Below are 10,000 nucleotides of genomic sequence, written 5' to 3' on the forward strand. Positions count from 1 at the left end.
TGATGAGCCTGGATGTGATGCAGGTGAGAGAGGGGACAGGGCAGAGGCCGGCTGGACGTGCAGCGGGCAGGGGGAAGCTTGAGCCTTGGTGGGTGGTTGTGCATCCAGGGCGGGCAGGGAGAGGTGAGACGTGGGCCTGGGCTGGTCGTCAGCGGTTCACCACAGGCAGCTGGTGGCGGTGTGGAGGAGCAGAAGCCTCCAGCAGGTGATGGCGGGGTGGGGGAGCAGCAGCCAGCCTCAAGCAGCCAGCCTCCAGCTGCTGATGGTGGGGTGGAGGAACAGAAGCCTCCAGCTGGTGATGTCAGGGTGGAGGAGCAGCAGCCAGCCTCCAACGGCTGATGGTGGGGTGGAGGAGCTGCAGCCAGCCTCCAGCAGCTGATGGCGGGGTGGAGGAGCTGCAGCCAGCCTCCAGCAGGTCATGGTGGGGTGGAGGAGCAGCAGCCAGCCTCCAGCAGCTGATGGCAGGGTGCAGGAGCAGCAGCCAGCCTCCAGCAGCTGATGGCGGGGTGGAGGAGCAGCAGGCAGCCTCCAGCTGGTGATGGCGGGGTGGAGGAGCTGCAGCCAGCGTCCATCAGCTGATGGCGGGGTGGAGGAGCAGCAGCCAGCCTCCAGCAGCCAGCCTCCAGCTGCTGATGGCGGGGTGGAGGAACAGAAGCCTCCAGCAGCTGATGGCGGGGTGCAGGAGCAGCAGCCAGCCTCCAGCAGCTGGTGGCGGGGTGGAGGAGCAGAAGCCAGCCTCCAGCAGCTGATGGCGGGGTGCAGGAGCAGAAGCCAGCCTCCAGCTGGTGATGGCGGGGTGAAGGAGCTGCAGCCAGCCTCCAGCAGCCAGCCTCCAGCTGGTGATGGCGGGGCGGAGGAGCAGGCAGCCTCCATCAGCTGATGGCGGGGTGTAGGAGCAGCAGCCAGCCTCCAGCTGGTGATGGCGGGGAGGAGGAGCAGCAGCAGCCAGCCTCCAGCAGCCAGCCAGCCTCCAGCAGCTGATGGCGGTGTGTGGGAGCAGCAGCCAGCCTCCAGCGGCCAGCCAGCCTCCAGCAGCAGATGGCGGGGTGGAGGAGCTGCAGCCAGCGTCCATCAGCTGATGGCGGGGTGGAGGAGCAGCAGGCAGCCTCCAGCTGGTGATGGCGGGGTGGAGGAGCTGCAGCCAGCGTCCAGCAGCTGATGGTGGGGTGGAGGAGCTGCAGCCAGCGTCCAGCAGCTGATGGTGGGGTGGAGGAGCTGCAGCCAGCGTCCAGCAGCTGATGGTTGGGTGGAGGAGCAGCAGCCAGCCTCCAGCAGCTGATGGCGGGGTGGAGGAGCTGCAGCCAGCCTCCAGCAGCCAGCCTCCAGCTAGTGATGGCGGGGTGGAGAAGCAGGCAGCCTCCATCAGCTGATGGCGGGGTGGAGGAGCAGAAGCCAGCCTCCAGCTGGTGATGGCGGGGTGCAGGAGCTGCAGGCAGCCTCCAGCAGCTGATGGCGGGGTGCAGGAGCTGCAGCCAGCGTCCAGCAGCTGATGGTGGGGTGGAGGAGCTGCAGCCAGCCTCCAGCAGCCAGCCTCCAGCTAGTGATGGCGGGGTGGAGAAGCAGGCAGCCTCCATCAGCTGATGGCGGGGTGTAGGAGCAGAAGCCAGCCTCCAGCTGGTGATGGCGGGGTGCAGGAGCTGCAGGCAGCCTCCAGCAGCTGATGGCGGGGTGCAGGAGCTGCAGGCAGCCTCCAGCAGCTGATGGCGGGGTGGAGGAGCTGCAGCCAGCGTCCAGCAGCTGATGGTGGGGTGGAGGAGCTGCAGCCAGCGTCCAGCAGCTGATGGTTGGGTGGAGGAGCAGCAGCCAGCCTCCAGCAGCTGATGGCGGGGTGCAGGAGCAGCAGCCAGCCTCCAGCAGCTGATGGCGGGGTGGAGGAGCTGCAGCCAGCCTCCAGCAGCCAGCCTCCAGCTAGTGATGGCGGGGTGGAGAAGCAGGCAGCCTCCATCAGCTGATGGCGGGGTGGAGGAGCAGAAGCCAGCCTCCAGCAGCTGATGGCGGGGTGCAGGAGCTGCAGCCAGCGTCCAGCAGCTGATGGTGGGGTGGAGGAGCTGCAGCCAGCCTCCAGCAGCCAGCCTCCAGCAGCTGATGGCGGGGTGCAGGAGCAGCAGCCAGCCTCCAGCAGCTGATGGCGGGGTGGAGGAGCAGCAGCCAGCCTCCAGCAGCCAGCCTCCAGCTGCTGATGGCGGGGTGGAGGAACAGAAGCCTCCAGCAGCTGATGGCAGGGTGCAGGAGCAGCAGCCAGCCTCCAGCTGGTGATGGCGGGGTGGAGGAGCTGAAACCTGGGTCGGACCTGGTCTGCAGCAGGGCCCATTACCACTCAGAAGCTGATGGCAGTGTGTGTTTAGGTCCCTGCGGGGTGGATGAGCTGAAACCTGGGTCAGACTTGGTGTGCAGCAGGGCTCAGCACCCTCCAGAAGCCGATGACAGTGTGTCTTTAACTCCCTGCCTGGTGGGAGAGCTGAAAGCTGGGTCGGACCTGGTCTTTAGCAGAGCTCAGCAGCCTCCAGAAGCTGATGGCAGTGTGTGTTTCATCCCCTGCGGGGTGGGAGAGCTGAAACGTGGGTCGGACCTGGTCTGCAGCAGGGCCCATCACCATCCAGAAGCTGACGGCGGTGTGTGTTTAAGTCCCTGCGGGGTGGGAGAGCCATAACCTGGGTCGGACCTGGTCTGCAGCAGAGCTCAGCAGCCTCCAGAACCTGATGGCAGTGTGTCTTTAATCCACTGCGGGGTGCAGGAGCTGAAACCTGGGTCGGACCTGGTCTGCAGCAGGGCTCAGCAGCCAGCAGAAGGTGATGGCAGTGTGTGTTTAGTTCCCTGCGGGGTGCAGGAGCTGAAACCTGGGTCGGACCTGGTCTGCAGCAGAGCTCAGCAGCCAGCAGAAGCTGATGGCAGTGTGTGTTTAATTCCCTGCCTGGTGGGAGAGCTGTAACCCGGGTCGGACTTGGTCTGCAGCAGGGCCCATCACCATCCAGAAGCTGATGGCAGTGTGTCTTTAATTCCCTGCGGGGTGGAGGAGCAGAAACCTGGGTCGGACCTGGTCTATAGCAGAGCTCAGCAGCCTCCAGCAGCTGATGGCAGTGTGTGTTTAAGTCCCTGCCTGGTGTGAGAGCTGAAACCTGGGTCGGACCTGGTCTATAGCAGAGCTCAGCAGCCTCCAGCAGCTGATGGCTGCGTGTGTTTAAGTCCCTGCGGGGTGCAGGAGCTGAAACCTGGGTCGGACCTGGTCTATGGCAGAGCTCAGCAGCCTCCAGAAGCTGATGGCAGCGTGCCTCTAAGTCCCTGCCTGGTGGGAGAGCTGAAACCTGGGTCGGACCTGGTCTATAGCAGAGCTCAGCAGCCTCCAGCAGCTGATGGCTGCGTGTGTTTAAGTCCCTGCGGGGTGCAGGAGCTGAAACCTGGGTCGGACCTGGTCTATGGCAGAGCTCAGCAGCCTCCAGAAGCTGATGGCAGCGTGCCTCTAAGTCCCTGCCTGGTGGGAGAGCTGAAACCTGGGTCGGACATGGTCTGCAGCAGGGCTCGGCAGCCTCCAGAAGCTGATGGCAGTGTGTGTTTAAGTCCCTGCCTGGTAGGAGAGCTGAAACCTGGGTCGGACCTGGTCTATAGAAGAGCTCAGCAGCCTCCAGCAGCTGATTGCAGTGTGTGTTTAAGTCCCTGCCTGGTGGGAGAGCTGATATCCGGGTCGGACCTGGTCCACAGCAGGGCCCATCACCCTCCAGAAGCTGGTGGCAGTGTGTGTTTAAGTCCCTGCGGGGTGCAGGAGCTGAAAGCTGGGTCGGACCTGGTCTGCAGCAGAGCTCAGCAGCCTCCAGTTGCTGATGGCAGTGTGTGTTTAAGTCCCTGCCTGGTGGGAGAGCTGAAACCTGGGTCGGACCTGGTCTATAGCAGAGCTCAGCAGCCTCCAGCTGCTGATGGCGTGGTGGAGGAGCAGCAGCAGCAGCAGCCAGCCTCCAGCAGCCAGCCAGCCCCCAGCAGCTGATGGCGGGGTGGAGGAGCGGAAGCCAGCCTCCAGCAGCTTATGGCGGGGTGGAGGAGCTGAAACCTGGGTCGGACCTGGTCTATAGTAGAGCTCCGCAGCCTCCAGACGCTGATGGCGGTGTGTCTTTAAGACCCTGCCTGGTGGGAGAGCTGAAACCTGGGTCGGACCTGGTCTGTAACAGAGCTCAGCAGCCTCCAGAAGCTGATGGCAGTGTGTGTTTAGTTCCCTGCGGGGTGGAGGAGCAGAAACCTGGGTCGCACCTGGTCTATAGAAGAGCTCAGCAGCCTCCAGAAGCTGATATCAGTGTGTGTTTAAGTCCCTGCGGGGTGGGAGAGCTGAGACCTGGGTCGGACCTGGTCTGCAGCAGGGCTCAGCAGCCTCCAGAAGCTGACGGCAGTGTGTGTTTAAGTCCCTGCCTGGTGTGAGAGCTGAAACCTGGGTCGGACCTGGTCTATAGCAGAGCTCAGCAGCCTCCAGCAGCTGATGGCTGCGTGTGTTTAAGTCCCTGCGGGGTGCAGGAGCTGAAACCTGGGTCGGACCTGGTCTATGGCAGAGCTCAGCAGCCTCCAGCAGCTGATGGCAGTGTGTGTTTAAGTCCCTGCCTGGTGGGAGAGCTGAAACCTGGGTCGGACCTGGTCTATAGCAGAGCTCAGCAGCCTCCAGCAGCTGATGGCAGTGTGTGTTTGATCCCCTGCGGGGTGGGAGAGCTGAAACTTGGGTCGGACCTGGTCTGCATCAGGGCTCAGCAGCCTCCAGAATCCGATGGCAGTGTGGGTTTAAGTCCATGCGGGGTGCAGGAGCAGAAACCTGGGTCGGACCTGGTCTATAGCAGGCCTCAGCAGCATCGAGAAGCTGATGGCAGTGTGTCTTTAATTCCCTGCGGGGTGGGAGAGCTGTAACCTGGGTCGGACCTGGCCTGCAGCGGAGCTCAGCAGCCTCCAGAAGCTGATGGCAGTGTGTCTTTAATTCCCTGCGGGGTTGAGGAGCAGAAACCTGGGTCGGACCTGGTCTGCAGCAGGGCCCATCACCATCCAGAAGCTGATGGCTGTGTGTGTTTAAGTCCCAGGGGGGTGGGAGAGCCATAACCTGGGTCGGACCTGGTCTGCAGCAGGGCTCAGCAGCCTCCAGTTGCAGATGGCAGTGTGTGTTTAGTTCCCTGCGGGGTGCAGGAGCTGAAACCTGGGTCGGACCTGGTCTATAGCAGAGCTCAGCAGCCTCCAGAAGCTGATGGCAGTGTGTCTTCAATTCCCTGCGGGGTGCAGGAGCTGATACCTGGGTCGGACCTGGTCTGCAGCAGGGCCCATCACCATCCAGACGCTGATGGCAGTGTGTGTTTAAGTCCTAGTGGGCTGCAGGAGCTGAAACCTGGGTCGGACCTGCTCTATAGTAGAGCTCAGCAGCCTCCAGAAGCTGATGGCAGTGTGTCTTTAAGTCCCTGCGGGGTGGGATAGCTGAAACCTGGGTCGGACCTGGTCTGCAGCAGGGCCCATCACCCTCCAGAAGCTGTTGGCAGTGTGTCTTCCATTCCTAGTGGGGCAGGGGAGCAAAGACCTGGGCAGAGGAGCGCCTGTCTGCATCCGATCCGGCCCCTCAGCAGCCCGCCGTGAGCCTTAGAGAACCCCCCCCCCCCCCCCCCCCCCAGCGGGCTCCAGGAACCGGGCCCTGCGTCGGACCCAGCTCAGGCAGGCCCTCCCTCGGGCCCTGCAGCAGGTGGCCCCGTCTATGCAGTCGAAAACCCCGCGAAAATCGGTGTAGAAACGCCCGAGAGGCGTGGTGCGGTTCCCCCGGCCGGTACCGGGTCCGGACCGGTCCGGAAGTCCACCCAGAACACTGCCTGGGGCTTCTGGGCGGCTCCCCAGGCGCAGGCAGTCGAAAACCGCGTGAAAATCGGTTCAGAATTGACAAAACGGCGACCTCGTCGCTCCAAAAACTAAGTCCAAACTAAGCCTTTCGCTTATCGCTTAACGCTTAAGGCGGTCGGCCTTATGGCCAGTAAATGAAAAGTGCCTGCGCCCCTGGAGGTTTTGGAAGGTGCGAGCGATGACCATGCTCGGGTTAGTAGGTGAGGCCATCGGAAAACCAGCGTGAGTTGGCGGGTTTGGGTGGCAATCTATTCCAGGCAGAGTCGACTATCTCTGGGCATCAATTTTGGGATTTTTCCGGCTCTGGTTCTGGGAGAAAAGCAGGGGCAAAGTGCACGAGCCGCGGCCGATTTTGGTGGCCTGTCCCTGGGCACAAAGTCTGAGGAGTGTGGGCCTGGTTCTCCGAAAAATACCAGTCTGCTGGAGCTCACTCCCATGGCTCCAGGGGGCACGGCACACCCCCCGGTAGCCGACCAAAGTGATCTACTCGGGCCAGACTCGGACCCACGACCCGGGGTGAGAACCACAACTACTGGTCATCCTTTTGACCTCCAGGGGGCGCGGCAGAGCCTCCCCAGTCCGACGCAAGTGCCCCACTTGGGCCATACTCAGACCCACGGCCCGGGGCGAGAACCACAACTACTGGTCATCCTTTAGACCTCCAGGGGGCCCGGCACAGCCTCCCTAGACCGACACAAGTGCTCCACTTTGGCTGTACTCTGACCCAAGTCCCGGTGCGAGAACCACAACTACTGGTCATCCTTTAGACCTCCAGGGGGCCCGGCACAGCCTCCCTAGGCCGACACAAGTGCTCCACTTGGGCTATACTCTGACCCAAGTCCCGGGGCGAGAACCACAACTACTGGTCATCCTTTTGACCTCATGGTCATCCTTTAGACCTCCGGGGGGCACGGCACAGCCTCCCTAGTCCGACACAAGTGCTCCACTTGGGCTATACTCTGACCCAAGTCCCGGGGCGAGAACCACAACTACTGGTCATCCTTTAGACCTCCAGGGGGCACGGCACACCCCCCGGTAGCCGACCAAAGTGCTCTACTCGGGCCAGACTCGGATCCACGACCTGGGGTGAGAACCACAACTACTGGTCATCCTTTAGACCTCCAGGGGGCACGGCACAGCCTCCCTAGTCTGACACAAGTGCTCCACTTGGGCTATACTCGGACCCACGACCCGGGGTGAGAACCACAACTACTGGTCATCCTTTAGACCTCCAGGGGGCACGGCACAGCCTCCCTAGTCCGACACAAGTGCTCCACTTGGGCTATACTCGGACCCAAGTCCCGGGGCGAGAACCACAACTACTGGTCATCCTTTAGACCTCCAGGGGGCACGGCACACCCCCCGGTAGCCGACCAAAGTGCTCTACTCGGGCCAGACTCGGACCCACGACCCGGGGTGAGAACCACAACTACTGGTCATCCTTTAGACCTCCAGGGGGCACGGCACAGCCTCCCTAGTCCGACACAAGTGCTCCACTTGGGCTATACTCGGACCCACGACCCGGGGTGAGAACCACAACTACTGGTCATCCTTTAGACCTCCAGGGGGCACGGCACAGCCTCCCTAGTCCGACACAAGTGCTCCACTTGGGCTATACTCGGACCCAAGTCCCGGGGCGAGAACCACAACTACTGGTCATCCTTTAGACCTCCAGGGGGCCCGGCACAGCCTCCCTAGTCCGACACAAGTGCTCCACTTGGGCTATACTCTGACCCAAGTCCCGGGGCGAGAACCACAACTAATGGTCATCCTTTAGACCTCCAGTGGGGCCCGGCACAGCCTCCCTAGGCCGACACAAGTGCTCCACTTGGGCTATACTCTGACCCAAGTCCCGGGGCGAGAACCACAACTAATGGTCATCCTTTAGACCTCCAGGGGGCCCGGCACAGCCTCCCTAGACCGACACAAGTGCTCCACTTGGGCTAAACTCTGACCCAAGTCCCGGGGCGAGAACCACAACTACTGGTCATCCTTTAGACCTCCAGGGGGCACGGCACAGCCTCCCTAGTCCGACACAAGTGCTCCACTTGGGCTATACTCTGACCCAAGTCCCGGGGCGAGAACCACAACTACTGGTCATCCTTTAGACCTCCAGGGGGCACGGCACAGCCTCCCTAGTCCGACACAAGTGCTCCACTTGGGCTATACTCGGACCCACGACCCGGGGCGAGAACCACAACTACTGGTCATCCTTTAGACCTCCAGGGGGCACGGCACAGCCTCCCTAGTCCGACACAAGTGCTCCACTTGGGCTATACTCTGACCCAAGTCCCGGGGCGAGAACCACAACTACTGGTCATCCTTTAGACCTCCAGGGGGCACGGCACAGCCTCCCTAGTCCGACACAAGTGCTCCACTTGGGCTATTCTCTGACCCAAGTCCCGGGGCGAGAACCACAACTACTGGTCATCCTTTAGACCTCCAGGGGGCACGGCACACCCCCCGGTAGCCGACCAAAGTGCTCTACTCGGGCCAGACTCGGACCCACGACCCGGGGTGAGAACCACAACTACTGGTCATCCTTTAGACCTCCAGGGGGCACGGCACAGCCTCCCTAGTCTGACACAAGTGCTCCACTTGGGCTATACTCGGACCCACGACCCGGGGTGAGAACCACAACTACTGGTCATCCTTTAGACCTCCAGGGGGCACGGCACAGCCTCCCTAGTCCGACACAAGTGCTCCACTTGGGCTATACTCGGACCCAAGTCCCGGGGCGAGAACCACAACTACTGGTCATCCTTTAGACCTCCAGGGGGCACGGCACACCCCCCGGTAGCCGACCAAAGTGCTCTACTCGGGCCAGACTCGGACCCACGACCCGGGGTGAGAACCACAACTACTGGTCATCCTTTAGACCTCCAGGGGGCACGGCACAGCCTCCCTAGTCCGACACAAGTGCTCCACTTGGGCTATACTCGGACCCACGACCCGGGGTGAGAACCACAACTACTGGTCATCCTTTAGACCTCCAGGGGGCACGGCACAGCCTCCCTAGTCCGACACAAGTGCTCCACTTGGGCTATACTCGGACCCAAGTCCCGGGGCGAGAACCACAACTACTGGTCATCCTTTAGACCTCCAGGGGGCCCGGCACAGCCTCCCTAGTCCGACACAAGTGCTCCACTTGGGCTATACTCTGACCCAAGTCCCGGGGCGAGAACCACAACTAATGGTCATCCTTTAGACCTCCAGTGGGGCCCGGCACAGCCTCCCTAGGCCGACACAAGTGCTCCACTTGGGCTATACTCTGACCCAAGTCCCGGGGCGAGAACCACAACTAATGGTCATCCTTTAGACCTCCAGGGGGCCCGGCACAGCCTCCCTAGACCGACACAAGTGCTCCACTTGGGCTAAACTCTGACCCAAGTCCCGGGGCGAGAACCACAACTACTGGTCATCCTTTAGACCTCCAGGGGGCACGGCACAGCCTCCCTAGTCCGACACAAGTGCTCCACTTGGGCTATACTCTGACCCAAGTCCCGGGGCGAGAACCACAACTACTGGTCATCCTTTAGACCTCCAGGGGGCACGGCACAGCCTCCCTAGTCCGACACAAGTGCTCCACTTGGGCTATACTCGGACCCACGACCCGGGGCGAGAACCACAACTACTGGTCATCCTTTAGACCTCCAGGGGGCACGGCACAGCCTCCCTAGTCCGACACAAGTGCTCCACTTGGGCTATACTCTGACCCAAGTCCCGGGGCGAGAACCACAACTACTGGTCATCCTTTAGACCTCCAGGGGGCACGGCACAGCCTCCCTAGTCCGACACAAGTGCTCCACTTGGGCTATTCTCTGACCCAAGTCCCGGGGCGAGAACCACAACTACTGGTCATCCTTTAGACCTCCAGGGGGCACGACACAGCCTCCCTAGTCCGACCCAAGTGCTCCACTTGGGCTATACTCTGACCCAAGTCCCGGGGCGAGAACCACAACTACTGGTCATCCTTTAGACCTCCAGGGGGCACGGCACAGCCTCCCTAGTCCGACACAAGTGCTCCACTTGGGCTATACTCTGACCCAAGTCCCGGGGCGAGAACCACAACTACTGGTCATCCTTTTGACCTCATGGTCATCCTTTAGACCTCCATGGGGCACGGCAGAGCCTCCCTAGGCCGACACAAGTGCTCCACTTG

This window comes from Nothobranchius furzeri, unplaced genomic scaffold, assembly GCF_043380555.1.
Source record: "Nothobranchius furzeri strain GRZ-AD unplaced genomic scaffold, NfurGRZ-RIMD1 Scf209, whole genome shotgun sequence".
Classification (NCBI taxonomy): Eukaryota; Metazoa; Chordata; class Actinopteri; order Cyprinodontiformes; family Nothobranchiidae; genus Nothobranchius; species Nothobranchius furzeri.